The sequence below is a fragment of the Cornus florida genome, unplaced genomic scaffold, assembly GCF_030987335.1.
Source record: "Cornus florida cultivar Cherokee Brave unplaced genomic scaffold, ASM3098733v1 CherokeeBrave_3.0.0_Hap2_Chr06, whole genome shotgun sequence".
NCBI lineage: Eukaryota > Viridiplantae > Streptophyta > Magnoliopsida > Cornales > Cornaceae > Cornus > Cornus florida.
Window position 1 is genome coordinate 84798222 of NW_026775576.1, and position 15930 is coordinate 84814151.

At 35.2% G+C, this 15930-nt stretch overlaps 1 pseudogene; it reads right to left on the reverse strand.

The window, feature by feature from the left end:
- Positions 1 to 473: 473 nt before the first annotated feature.
- Positions 474 to 10503, reverse strand: LOC132312487 (trigger factor-like protein TIG, Chloroplastic; annotated as a pseudogene).
- Between the last annotated feature and the right edge of the window lie 5427 nt (positions 10504 to 15930).

Here is a 15930-nt window from a genome sequence, read left to right on the forward strand (position 1 = left end):
GCTCTTCCATCATACTAGTATCATTTTACAGAGGTGACATCACAACCTAATAACCTAATAAAATACTGTTTATATGAATGCATGGGTCGGTTTCACTCAATACAAATACTTAATCATAGAGTATTTAATACAAATACAAATAAACAATCTCAACTTTAATTTGAAATCGGAACAAATTTAATTTGTTACCGAATTGTCCAAATGTAAGAAAAAATAAATAAATAAAATTTGGGCGGATTTCATGTTAAATGTCTGGTTAGTTTTATTGACCTTTTACCCCTAGGTTGACTAAATTGAAATGCTATACAAAAATTGATCCACAGGTCAAAATGTCCTCATATTAACAACCAAATGCCTCATTAAAACTATGCAAACTGAAGGACCAAAACAGAAAAGCTGAAAGCAATACTACAATTCAATTTCCTGAACATTTAAAATGGAAAACAATGGATTTCATTTAGGAAAAAAAAAAAAAAAAAAAAAAAAAAAAAAAAAACAATGGATTTCATTATGTTTATTGCAAAACTAAAAAGTCATATGATCTCTAAGAACAGCTCAGGCTGCTCAACCACAACCTTTACAGGAAGAACTGGAAACCATTCAAGGACATGTTCCGGCACGAGAGAAGAACCTGAGAGGCAAGAGAGTCCGCCAGATACATTCCAATTTCCATCATTCATAGACATGCTGAATTCTGATTCTCATCCTCACCTGCTGGTTGTGTATTGAATCTCAGCATGTTCTCTCAACCACTCCAGCACTTTGACTCCCTCTAGTATCTCCTGAACCTATAGAATTTCAAAAAAGAGAGATTGTACCCTTATCAGCACCTGTTACACATATAAGATCTACACTGCAACCACCAAGAGGGCATTTTGGGTTTAGAAATAGAAAAAGCGTGTGATAAAGAGTATCAAGTCCTCCCATTTTAATGGTGTTAGGTTTGTACAACCATTCCGAGACACCTTCACCTGTCTTGAATTTCAAAAGAGGGCATTTTACGGACAATCTGCTATTGAACATGCATGCACATTACAGGGGTAGGGTTTGGTAGCAACCCAAAGACTGCAGCAACAGCATTCCCCTTCTATAAAAGGTTGATGATACTAACCTGTTCTTTCACACGTTCATCGTCAAATTCTTGTTTAGGACGCTTGAATTCAGTGATGGAGTTCTCAACCTCCTTGACCAAATTCTCTGTTGAAAACTGCAAAACGATCCAACTTATATAGCCATTGTCATATAAACACATGCTTCCTCTAAGGAGATCTTATTTTTATTCAACATTATGAGGCTGGATAATCAAGCAAAATTATTCTAATTGTATCAAATTGATGGTTGCATACTCTACCCAATTACCATTTGTGAACCACATGCAAATAATGGGAAGCAATGCTTCAATAAACAGAGCATGAAACAGATAAGGAGTTTATCTCAATACAAAATATGTACCTGCAAAATTTCACGTTTAAATATATCCCTAATGGCAAGATTCTGCTTTATCACATTTGTTATATTCTCCTTTTGATTTTCCAGGAAATCATTTACGGCCTTTGGACTTGATAGAGATGCTAACTGTTGTTCATTTAGTTTCATGAAACCCTACTCCCAAGATAGTGTTAGAGTGAGAATGCATATAAACAAAGAAAAAAGAAAGACGAAGAGGGGGGGGGCTTATTTGTTCTGAGTACATAGTGCAAACAAGATGCAAATTTTTGGGATTCACAGCTACTGGTTGGGTGCCCTAAAGAAAACAGGCAATAAGTGCGTGCTGACCTGCATTTGCAAAAGTCTGGATCCATATAGCTGCCTACCTTGTTCCTCAAACAAGGATAGAGGTATGTTGACGTCAATCATCTGAAAATTACAAGAAAATGTAACATATTAAGTGGAAAGAGGGAGTCAAAAAGCAAAGAAGGGAGTAAAATAGGTAATTCATACAGAGAGAGAGGATATTAGTTTCAAACAACTTTTCTCTCCATTGGACTAGTCAAATATTGTGTAATAATTGAATGCAATTCCTTTTTTATTTTCCCGTCCGAACAGTTCCTCTAAGTTGACGAACAAGTAATTGAATTGAAAGTTTTAGTGCCAAATTAGAGAATTGTTTTGTGGATCTCTGTGGGATCTGCAGAGAAATAAGGCCAAACACCTACTCTCAAGCAACTATAGTCTATAGAAATGCCAAGTGCGACAGCATGCACCTAATAGAATGAAAAACCAACAAAAAATCTCCATGATAATATGATATGGAATGCTCATGCTTGATATGCATCAAGAAACAAAAGAAGAAAAGATACACCACGGAAAACCATTGTTCAGTGTGATTCAGGGATGCATCAACCAAAAGCCACTGGAGATGAATTGAATCTTAAGGAAAAACAAAGATAAAAATAAAAAATACCTTGCGAAGCTGGTCTAAAATGGCATTATCTGTTGCTTGTTCTTTAGCTGTTTGCTCAACTTCTAAGCATCTTAGCAGCAAGGATTATATAACCTGTGTGAATATGTAGCAGAAAATTTCATTGCAGAATCTTATGATTTAAGCAGAATGAAATTGAGAACCACGCAAGTGCAACACCTTACCTGCGTAAGGGTGGTGCATCCTGGAAGAAGCTTATCAGCAATGGAGTCATTCAACTCTGGTAGATCTCTCTATGAATAGTTCTTTACATTCAACCTAAATGAATGGAGCACAAAAGGGAATATAGAACTAAAAAATCTATTAATGCAAATTATATGGCATCCACATAACAATAAAAATTATAACATGAAAGTTTGTTGGCTTGACACTGACACAACGAAATAAAGCCTGGTTGTTTTTTGAAAAAGTAAAGCAATATGAAAAGTGATTCTAGTTCAAGAAGCAATCCTGCCATTTTTTCTATTTAACTCTTTCTCAGTAATGTTCAGCAAAGTTATGCGAAAGCAAGCTGTTCTAATATTTCATTATTGCATAAAAATCAGGAAACATATAAGATGAAATTTGGTCAAAATTTCAGGAGATCGATGTATTGAAATTTTGAGTTCACTATTTGCCGATACTAGGTGATTCAGGCCAAAACAGATACCAAGCCAGCAAAAAACTTGACAATAATTCACAAATCAAATAGCATGTAGAAATGGAATGGCAAAAAGGCCATAGAAAATAATGACTATACATACAATCTATTAGTGTCTTTTGGTAGTCATTTTTTTTTTTTGTCTTTGATACTTGGATTTCTTAAAACTAGAAGGAAACTCACTGTAAATTGAGCATGAACACCACGGAAATTTTCTTGTTTCCATGATTCAGGAAATTTGAGTGGAAAGGACTTTGTTTCACCTCATTGAATTCCATTTATTGAATCCAGGAAAGGACCTTATCTCCATCTTCTGTATCAAACTGAAAACCTGCAAAGAACAGCAACGAGGTAGGAACCAGTTGAAATAATTTGATCAACAATACATTTCATAAGGTGATACAACCAAATTGCAATTTATAAGAGGTTTCAGACTCAGAGGACAATAGAGCTCTAGGATTAGGATATCTTGATACTTGCACAATTAATTTTTCCTATAAAAGGAAAAACAATAAAGAGTAGTGAGAAAATCAATCAAAGATAATTTGGCCATATGCAGCAACAGCCAATAACTGAACCAGTGAGTACAGTGATGTGGTGGTTTCTAAGGGAATTACTAGGGGAATGGAAACACCGAAACTAACATGATTTGAGATAATTAGGAAAGATACGTAACATATGGCTTAACAAAGGTTATGGCCTTAGCAGAATGGCGAAAGAGGACTCATGCAAAACCCACCCAAATAGTTAGAAAAAGGCTTCGTTGAGTTGAGTATCCTGAAGATATAAGAATCGTCCTTAATAATGATTTATTCTGAAAAAAGATGCCATCATGCTCCTCCGTACAGTACAGATATCAATGGTGACTCTAATTCATCATTTGGTCCCCTGTGGAGATAAATCTAAGTAAAAAAGTATCCCAGTCAGGCACATATTCTCTGACCCAAGACATGTAATAAGCATTCAAAATAATAAATAGATTCACATCGGAGTGGACTTCGAATCAATCAGATAAACTGAAGATCTTAACCCGATGATGTGAATCGGGTTAAGACCACTATGACACTGATAAACTGAAGATCTTCATTATTATGCACATCTAATACACTGTAAGCCAGGAAAAGAAAGGATGGGTTTTTTTACCAGTTTCTCAATCATTTTCATTCTCTCACTTAGTACTTAAAGGCATCTGTAGACCAATCCAAGCTATGTTTCAACAGTGCTAATATATAATTCTTGTCTTGCTATGTCGATATCTACGCGGGGTCTGGATACTCATGCTTTTACATCAAGTTGCAGATTAAACGTGGTTTAAATGCCTCAGGTCCAGGGTATAGACTGGCACTCATATGTGTCCTTTTACATATATTCTGGCCATCAATTTTTTGTCAGGTATCAAAGTCTAAGACCGTAAAAGTAAATATGGATTGAAACAATGGAAAACATATTTGGGGAAAAGAATACTCATGATGATATGCAGTATAAATAGTTTATGTTGACAGAAATTGTAGGTTAAGTGCATGTGGACAAACCTTTACTCTCTGCAGATGGAATTTTTTGAACATTTGATTCATCTTGATCAATTGTTGTCACTGATATATCAAGGACCACAACATCACCGATCTATGGAAATTTCAAGTTTGTTAAAGTAACACAGCTCATATGGCAAGTGATAAAGTTATACATGCAACCAGTTTAGTTCCTCAACTAAATCTTAAATAACAGGGACACTCCTTTATGATCACTATATGGAAAGTGAAATGAGATAAGAGTATAAAAAAGAAAGTACCTTAACAAATCATGCGGTGAATTTGATATAATCAATTATCTGAATAAAAACACAGTTCATGATCTCTGATAACATAAAACAGTGATAAGATGTAATGCAACTTGGGATAGGATGTTAATGAGCTTGGTCGGTAAGGCATAAAGGTGGTTGAACCATATCCTACGGCTCGAGTCTCCAAAGGAGCCTGAACCCTGTTTTCATTCTTTGTCCCCGCTTGCCTATCTATCAAAATAACAGATACAGCAAGGGGAGATAAAAGATCTAGAGCTATGTTTAATGGACTCTTCTAAATTAGTGAAGCACCTGCCTCTGACATAACACATTTATATGGTATCAGATGTGTCCCTTACAAAATAGACCAGAATATTGAGAATATACTGTGTCAATGTGTTCTTCAATTTGGAATTTTGATAAATCTGCCGCTTGTACACATCCGTGCACACGATACATGTAAAATAGATCTAAAGATGCTTTCATACTTCAAACATTTGGAAACCCATATAAAGACAAATTCAAACATATTAGCATCTAAATTATTAATCAATATCTGAATTTTTTAAGAAACAAATCCCACACCTCCAAGGACACACGATATTCTTCACAAAAAAAAGAAAAAAGAAAAACGAAAAACGGTATATGAAACATAAGAATACGCGACCAGCTCAGTAAATTTCATTCAGTTGCATTAGCTATTGCATTGCTATAACTAACATTAACATTCCACACAAGGTTAATTAATGATAATAGCATCATTTGGTGCAGAGCATTGGTCATGATTCTGTATGGTATTTATTTTCCTTCGAATCAACTAGTCTACGAAGCTTCGAAGTAGAAATTGAAATAAATTCCAAAAGGAGAGACAAAACTGAAAAAGTATCTGCAACAACTTTACATGGTTACCTGCATGCCTCTGTTAATTACAATTCTCAGCAATCCTAGGGATTTGTGGCAACGTCGTAATTCTTGTTCAGAAGCTATATGAGCATCTATGTCACTGTCTATCTCAATAACAATTTTCAAATTCTTGTATCCATTCTCAGGATTCCACTTGACTTCAGGAGCCACATCAACAATGATATCATATCTGGACCATAAATCAGCATGCACAACCATGACAAGTTCATATGTAAAATACACACACAGTCACACAGAGGAGCTAAGACAATCATATTTCCTTACTAACGCCTCTCCTTTAAATACGCAAGGCCAATATTGTTAAAATCTCCTTTAGGTGCTATGACCGCCTAATGTGACTAGGCAACCGGATTCTTCTTTATGCTAGGTAAGAGCGAAAAACTAGGGTACAGGTTTCCAGGTTCAGTTACCCAATGTTCCTAGAGTAACAATATTAAATAAACATAGAATTTTTCAAATGATCGATTAAGAGGTTATTGCCTTTGTACTTCACTATGCTATAACAGAGAACAAAAACACAAGTGCAGATATGTGCGCGCACACACACACACACAAAAGAACGCTTTCCAACAAGACACCACTTGCAGAGAAAAGGGTACTCTAAATTTTTACTTTAATTTTCATCATTTTATTTTATTATTGAACTTAAAAGTTAATTCTTTTCTAAATGCATATTGTTATCCAGTTTTTATTTGTTAATAAGAATATCTCAACCAGCAATAAGCTCTTCTATTAGTTCAAATACATTCAAGTTTCATCATACAAACCAAAAAGTAATTACATTTCACCTTAGCAGCCCAGAAGGTACTTAGGCTATCAACAGGATCCTCATCTAGCCTTGCCATGAGTTTTGACAACAAAGAAGAAGCACTGGTGGCAGGTAACTGCTACTTTTATTCCTTATATATATATATATATATATTTTTTTTTTTTTCAATTGTTTGTTACTGAGCTAAACACTAATTCTACCTTGAACCAAGAACAAGTAAGAGCAAGGTTTTCTTAAAGTGAATGTTTGACAAACCTCAGGAAGTTGAGAGAAGAATAGGTCTTTTCCATGTCAGAAAATTTGGTTACAATATGAATAGAGTCTTTCAATGCCCTTCCAGTCACCTATGAAACAAAAGACGCATTTAGAGCCAGTTAATAAGCATAATCCTCTACTAATACCCTTGGATAAATCTACTACATTAACCACCGGATTCATTTGACATAAATAGGCAGACAGCGGAACATAATTTCATCACACTATATCTCGTGAAGGAAGCTATGTTAGTCTTCATTTGCAAAGTCTTAGTACAATTCCTAGTTGTTTTAAATGGAGGGATTGGGAGAGAAGGGAAGGGGGGGGGGGGGGGGGGGGGGGTGTGGGTTTCACTTAATACCACCAGCACGCATCAATCTTTCTATAGGAATTTTTTTTGTATGTGTTGCCAGCTCATAAGCATTACATATTACATAGCTGATTTTTCTTTTTCTTTTTTTAACTACTAATGAAACACTTTTTTTTTTTTTTTGATAAGTAAAATTCATAAAAAAGCGCTCAAAAGGGGAGCGAATCCCATAGACAAACACAAGGCCAAAAGAGCCTCAAACCTTCAAAGAGGCCAAAAAAACAACAATCTCTTCAACAGATCTAAAATCTCTCCCTGAAACCCAACAAAAAAGGGTGGAAATAATAGAGAACTTAAGCATATAGATAGGCTTTTCCTTTCCATCAAAATATCTCTGATTTCTCTCAAGCCAAATGCACCACCAAACACAAAGAGGCGTAACCCTCCAAGCATCCCGAATGAGAGTCCCCACTAAAAATCCTCTCCAAGCCTCAATCATCCCTCTAGCGGATCTAGGCATAACCCACGGGATCCCAAACAACCCAAGCATCAAATCCCAACAGCCCCTAGATATACTGCAATGAAGCAGAAGGTGATCAACGGTCTCCTCATCTTGCAAGCACAAATAACAACGATTAACCACCACCTGATTCCTCCTCCTCAAATTATCCTGGGTTAAAATCCTACCCAAGATAGAAGGCCACCTTGGGGGGAGCCTTGGAGCGCCAAATAGACTTCCAAGGGAAATGGCCTCCAGAGCCAACTGTAAGACACCTGAAAAAGGACCTCACCTCGAAACAACCCTGAGGGTTAGGATTCCAAAGCCAGCAATTAGAATCCCCAGCTATAATCGTCTGACGGTACAATAACTCTAAAAAACGGGTGACCTCCTCAATTTCCCAATCCTGAAAGTGCCTCCTAAACTGAACATCCCAAGTCAGTCTCTCGTTATCAAGATGATAATAGTCCACCACCAACACCTGCCCATGGGAAGCAATCCTGTAGAGCCGTGGGAAAGCGATCGTAAGAGGAAGCTCCCCACACCAAAGATCCTCCCAAAATCTGATCCTCCTATCATCTCTAATCCGAAAACGAACGTGTTTACAGAATTCATCCCACCCCTTCTGAACACCAGTCCAAATCCCCACCCCCCTAGGACCACGCAGCCCAAGAGAACTCCACCCTCCACTGCTCTCCCCAAATTTGTGCGCAACAACCCTCCTCCAAAGCCAACGCCTCTCCACCCCAAAGCTCCAACGCCGCAGTCTCTCAATCCTCTCAGCCACAGAGGCAGGGATCTGAAAGAGAGAGATAAAATAAGTGGGGAGGCAAGAAAGGGTGTTCTTAATGAGAGTGACCCGACCCACCTTAGAGAGATACTGATGCATATCATATAGATGATCATATCAGCATGTCTCATTAAAAATAAAAGAAGAAACCAAATAAATCTGAAAGGATTAAGTCAAGTTAACTAATCTAATAGGCAATTAGCATGGAGAATCCAAAATGTAGAAACAAAAACAATAAATGGATACAAAAGAATAATACAACATACCAAAGACATAGCATGTGGAAGGGTTCTTTTCAAAATAGATTCAATTGTAGCCTTTTGGACATTTTGCTTCCCTACATAAGTAATCAGAATATTGTTCAAGAACATTCTTTCCCGGGCGGAATCCAGGGACCTGAGGATGCAGCCAATTTGTAGCATGAGAATTCACACTTCTTTTCACAAGCCAAATTACATGAAAACATGAATAAAACATTTCTATATCTATGACATCTGTGTTGGATTTTAGATTATTCTATTTGCCAATGTGAAGCACAAAAAATCCTTCAATTTGCATAAATGAATGAGATGAAAGTCTTCCTTTTTTTTTTTTTTTTTTTTTTTTTTTTTTTTTTCGGGTAAATATGAATAAACATGCATCTGGCATGACAAAATTACTAAATCTTGGAATTTTCTCATTACACAAAAGTCATGTTCCGAATTTAGCAGTAAAATATTGTGGTTTCTTTGAGCTTGGGAAAATTTTAGATAACAAGATGTTGACAGGATCCTTGAATATAACAACTGGAGTCCACGAAAAAATTGGAGGAGTGAATGAGTTTTTTCCCTCACAAAATCACAGTGTAATAGCAATGAAAGTCATGACCTCTAAATCATCCAGTATAATCAGAGATACATTGTATGCATTTAATCCCCAGTAAATCTTACAAAAGCATCTTATATTAAAGCGAAACCTAAACAGAACTCAACAGTACCTTTGCCTGCTTCACGAGCTCCTTCATCACCCTTCTATAACAATCCTCACAGACAACAGGAGGAAATTCTACACTCAACCTAACCTGCAGATACAAACATATATAATAACATAGATGGGCTATTTTTTATTTTTTCCAAGCGAATAGGAAATATCAAAACATTCATGCTATGTTTGGTAGCATGGAATTGGTGCCTTGAAATTGGAATTCAATAAAAAAAAAAAAAAATAGCTCAAACTTTGAACTAATTTTTGTAGAATTCCTATTCAGATGCACCAATTCCATATACCAACATATAAAATAACTTATAAGGGGTACATTTTTTAAAAAAAAAAAGTGAATAGGAAATAACAAAACATTCTTGCTATGTTTGGTTGGTTGGAATTGGTGCATTTGAATAGGAATTCGAAAAAATTTTGAACCAATTTTTCTCGAATTCCAATTCAAATGCACCATTTTTTCTCGAATTCCTATTCAAATGCACCAATTCCATGCTACTGAATAAAAATAAAGATAAAACCACTCTATTCAAACAGCTCAAAGAAATGGTTCAAGAATGTCCAGTGACAAACAGATATTATAAAGCAGCCTATACAGACATACCGAGAAGTCCTATGGACACATACATTGAGAAATATAAGAAACGCCCAATTAGCTAGTGATGATTGTATGTGCATATCGAAATTGGGAAGAAAATAAGAAAATAAATTAATATCTACATGATTCACAATTAATTCCTTACAAAAATTAAAGTAGATAACATTACAAAAACTCACTCTGGAATTGGGTTCTTGGGTTTCTGTGACCTTGATCTCAGTTGGAAGTGGGTCTTTCTTCACATCATCGATTGCAGCCGTTGATGCCGAAACGACGAAGCGGGCCGAAATGATTGGTGAAGGGGGTTCCATGATAGAGAAATGGCGGGAAGAGGAGGATAGTTTTTGAGAATTGAAGAGTCTGTTGTTGTTGTTGTTGGTGGGTTGAAGAAGAGAGAAAGAGATGAGGTACGAGAGATAAGAGAGGGTTTGAATTGGAGGAACGTTGGAGTTGTCGGAGAGCTACAGAGCTCCATTTTTGGTCCGACTAAAGAGCAACAAACTGCTGAAGATAGACGGAAGGTCACGAGAAGATTGTTTTACGAAGGTTTTATAGATAGGATGGACATAAAAACGACGGCGTTAGTTTTGATGCTTTGGTCTTTAATTGACAAACTACTTTATGAAAGTACCCTTGGCCGTCGTTTTTCAAAAAATATAGAATTAATTAATTTTTTTTTTCTTCATAAAATAGAGATTTAAATTACCATTCAAATGCATCAATTTTCAATTCCATGTTAAATTACCATTCAAATGCATCAATACAGTGTTAAGAAATAAATAAATAAATAATTAATTTTTATATAATGTAAGGAATAAAAAATAAAAAGAGAGAGAGAAATGACTAACTAAACAGTTGCCACTTCTTTCAAGATCAATATCACCGAATTCAATTGATGTTTATTATCAAAGTAGAAAGGTTGTAAATTTAAGTTGCTGTCAAGTTAATGAGTGGGTATGAATACATGGGATATCCTAATCTCAATTCGTAAAAATTATGATCACATTTTAGATGTTGGAAGTTCGAATCTTATTTAAATTATTCTTAAAAAAAATTTAGTGCACTTAGAACAAAGAGATTGCATGTACTTGATAATGAATTGTGGAACGCTTTAGAAAGCTCTGACACCATCACCTTGTGAAAAAAAAAAAAAAAAAAATAGATATGTTATTTGTTTGGAAAAAATATATATTGTGTGTAGTTACATCATTCTTGTTCAATCAAAGGAGTGTGATTCATTTTATAATATTTGCTTATGGTTTGTATTAATATGTAATTTCGGTTAGCTAAAACTAATATTTCGAGAAATTGGGCTCTGCCTGCATAAACTCGCACTGATCGGTCAATTTGAAATTCAATTCAAATTTCCTTGCAAGTTATGGTGAATCTGTTGGGGATGGTCTCTTGAACGTGGCGTCCACGATTGGTATTTCGTGTGATTTGGGTGAATCCTGTTTGGTTATAAATATGGGTGTTATTCTAAAAGACGGTAGAGGTGGGTTGTGAGCATATGCGTAGCAGCGTAGTGTCGGCGTATGCGGATTGTTGACACCTCAAAAGTGCAGATAGGTTCAACAAAGGCATTTTGGTTGAGAATGTGGTTTCATTGCGAGGAAAAATAAAGGGTGGTGCGAGAAATACATGGTGTGGTGAGAGACTCCATCGTGAATTTTTAAAGATATTTCTTTGTTCTTGTATTTGCTCAAGTCGGTGTATAACTTGAGCGGAAATCCCTTTGTAATTTTTCCTGTGATAGCGAAAAGTTTGTCCCATGGTGGGAGGGTTTTTTCCACGTAAATATTTGGTGTCTCTGATTTGGTTGCATCATTAATTGTATGAATTTATATTTTGAAGGTTATTTCACTTAGCCCAAATTATTTGGGACCAATAAGTGGTATCAGAGCCGAGGGTGCTCGTTGGTGATATATTTTTTAGCCTAAGATGGAGGAAACTATAGGTGCGATGATAAAATTGACGGCTTCAAACTATGCAATTTGAAAGCCTACAATATATGGATGATATCCTTTACTGTAAGGATTTATACGACCCTATTGAGGGTGATAGTGTGAAGTTTGTAGAAAATAGTGCCAAAAACTGGGATAAGATCAAAGGGAAAATTGTGGGGCTGATCAGACAGTGGATCGACCAGTGTGTATTTCACCATGTTTCTCAGACGACATTATGATCATAGTCTCGGGAAGAAATTAGAGTCATTGTACGAGAGGAAAATTGGCCATAATAAAGCGTTTTTAATAAGGAGATTGGTTTGAAATTAAAGGAAGGGAATTCTATTGTAGAGCACTCAAGTGATTTTCAGAGTTTGGTGAATCATATAAGTATATAACCATGATGAAGATGGATTGAATGATATCGCTCAGTAATTCTGCTCCAATGCTAAAGTGACTTTGAATGTGGTGAAATAATGTCTGTTCAATGAAGAATTACGACGAAAGGATCTTGATAGAAATCAATCTCAGATTCGAGCTCTTGTCATAGAGGATAAAGAGGGAGCAGAGTTTATCAGATGACCTGAAAGTTGTTTCCGAGGCAAGTCATAGCCTAGGGATGAGAGTCGGTTCACTGGTAAGTCACAACCTAAAGATAAGAGAATGTGTTTTCATCGTGGCAAGATACGTCATATTAAGAGATTTTGTTGGCATTGGCTAAAACAACAGGATGAAGAAGAAAATAAGAAAAATGACAGTGTAGATGTCACGATAACCGCTGTAACAAATAAAGAGTTGGTGGTGAAAAGTGCAAGCATTTTAGCATACTACAAATCAGGATGTTGAATGGGTTGTTGATATGACAGCTTCTTATCACGCTACACCTGCAAGGGAGTTGTTCACGTCCTACAAAGCAAGGGGATTTTGGGACAGTGGAGGATAGGAAATACTTGTTGTTCAGAGATTATAGGTACGTGTTGGAGATCTGTGTATTGATATTAATACTGGCTACGTTAAAATGTTGGAATTTTTATATATATATTTAAATAATAAAAATTATTTTATGGTCCTATGCACTACGTTTTTTAAAATAGGATTGCTTGATACTTGATGGATTGGGTTGTACTTTTCAATTTGGTGGTCTGATTGGGAGTATAGTTTTATACCGTTGGATCGTGGTTTGTTGTTATATAAAACGGTTTTAAAATTCTTATTCAGACCTATCGTATCGACAACTTTCAGAAGGGTGTAAAGCGCTCTAATTTTTCAGATATCTCAAAGGGCGCTAAGAAATTCTTAAAGATATCAAAAGATTTAATCATTAATCAGGTACGAATCTAAATTCCCTATTTAATTAATTGTAATATTCTTAATTTCTACATATGATTTATTTATTTAAACCCAACATAAAAGATGTGCCGCATGTTCATGATTTGCGTCTCAATCTGATTTCTGGGATTGCATTGGATCAGCTGGGTTAACAGAACTACTTCAGGTAATTGAAAGTGGAAAACTAACCTAGTGTTCATTGGTGGTAGCGAAAGGAACGTCGTATTGTATGTTGTACCAGACACGTGCAAAAGTGGTTAGGGATGATTTTGCTGCAATCAAGACAAAAGTGTAAGTGTTTGTTGAATTCCTTGCATCAACAACTAGCACTCACAAATGAGAAAAGAGGGCAGATTTGTGTTCACCATGTAAAAAGTTTTGATCAAGGCCCCAGCGGTTGCGTAGTCTAATGAAGATTGCAGAACCTCAGCGGAAGGGGTGTTTCAGAAAGCATGTGTTTCCAATCAAATATGGTACTCTGAGTATTTTGGGTTTGCTGAAAAGGGGGAGCAAAGGACTTGTCCAATGAGCCTAAACTCTCCATCAAGATGGTAGAAACTTGCCTCTGCCATGTTCTCTATATTTCTTCACACTTTGGTACTCACACTAATTACTTGTGGGCGATAACCCAACAAATCTCTAGGGCTCTCCACGGCCGGCCTGGGCCTAGCCAGCCTCTAGGGCTTCCAATTTGAAAATTGGACATGGAGTTGTCAGTTGGACCTCAAATTTAGGATTGTGTAATTCTGTTGTCAGTTGGACCCATGGTTGGCCGACCCACAGAGGCGTGTTGACATGTTTTAATTTCAAAATAAATCCACCTGCTGTGCCACAAGAAATATATTCATTTAACATTGTGTCATTCAATTTCAAAAAGTTTGTGTACAGCTTGAACTCATTTTTTTTCAAAGCTTTTCGCGTTATATATGCATTAAAAGGAAAGGGCATCCATGTATTGAAGGAAGGTCTGGGTTGTTGAACTATAAAACTTTAACAAAAGCTGTTATTTTAAAGTTACTAAAAAAACGTTGAGCTAAAAAAATTAATTAATAACTTAGAGTTATTTGGAACCAAATAAAGTTTTTATATGGTACTTTCGATCGAAAATTTAATCTAATTAAATTTGTAAGTAATGGCTAAAATTTGTCCTTCGGACACATTGAAAAGGGACAATCTTCAAAGAATTTCTTTCTAAGCATCTTTAAAATAACATCTAATTATTAAAAAGGTGTAATCTGATCACTTGTTTAACTTTTTTTTTTTTTTGCTCACTATTTGAGGTTGATTTAGTGATAATTGGAAAAATTATAAGACAGGATCCAAATCCAAAACCTGGATTAAAATAAATAAATAAATGGAATAAAACATAAAGGACAAGAGTGAAATAGAAATCAGCAGGCAAGTTGCAACACCAAATGAAAACTATTAAGTTGTAAATATTCTAGCGTTTTTTTAGTATTGTTTCTAGACCTCAATTATAGAATTCTCATGAATGTGGATATGTGACATTTTTATAAATCTTGGTTGGATATGACACGTATATAAATCTTGTAGATTCATTGCAAGGATTTTAGCCTATAAAAAGGGTGGGAGTTGCTGATGATTCTAGAGGGTGTAATGATTAGCATAAATGACAGTAGTATGTCGGTTAGAGTTAGGTGCTGTTTAGTAAAACTGAAAACTAAATATTGAAAATTTTAAGGACAGAATTTTAAGTCCTGAAGTTTTTAAATGGTAATTAAAAAATAAATATTTTTATTTTTTTTTTTTGAATTTTCTATGTTCATATTTTTTATTTTATTTTTTTGAATTTTTAATGTTCATTTTAAGTGACGCTTACTGTTTTAAATGGTATTTAAATTTCGTTATCAAACGCCCTTAATTGAATAAGCGTTTAATCCATTCAGAATTAAACACTAAATTAAATAATCAAACAGGATTTGGCGCAAAGATCAGGCGACGGAAACGAATCAGTTCACTGGTTGTTGTATTAAAAATAGAAAACTAATATTATTTCCTTTTGATCGAATTATGCAAAACATATGTGATCAAGATTCTCGCACTCAAATATACTCCTCTGTTAATGTTGTAAATGGTAACAATCCATTGTATGAATAGAATGAGAGTTAAGAGTGCCGATTCGTGTTCGCGGGTCGTAATTGTATCGTGTCAACTTAAGGGTATTATATTAAATAGTTCAATCCGAACACGACCCATTTAATAGTCGTGTCAAGAACTCTTAACACTAACCCGACCTGTTTATTATACCGGTTACACAAGTAACCCGTTTATAATTTATTTACAATATATATATATATATATATATATATTGTATTTAAATTATTAATAATACTCAATAAAATAATAAATACTACAAAAAAATATAAATTTTAATCAACTAAATTACTAAATAATTTATAGTTTACAAAGATTAAATTATAAAACACAAGTTTATATAGTAATTTTAGAACTTAAATAGAAATTTATTTACGACATATATAGTTAAACGTGTATAAACGGATTACACGGGTTGAACTCCTCGATCCAAACACGACATGATTAATTAAACGGGTTAATCGTGTTGACCCGTTTATGACCCAAACCCATTTAAGGTCAACTCAAACCCATTTATTTTGTATCGTGTTCGAGTCGTGTTGACGAATCGTGTCAATTTTTGTCACCCCTAATTATAG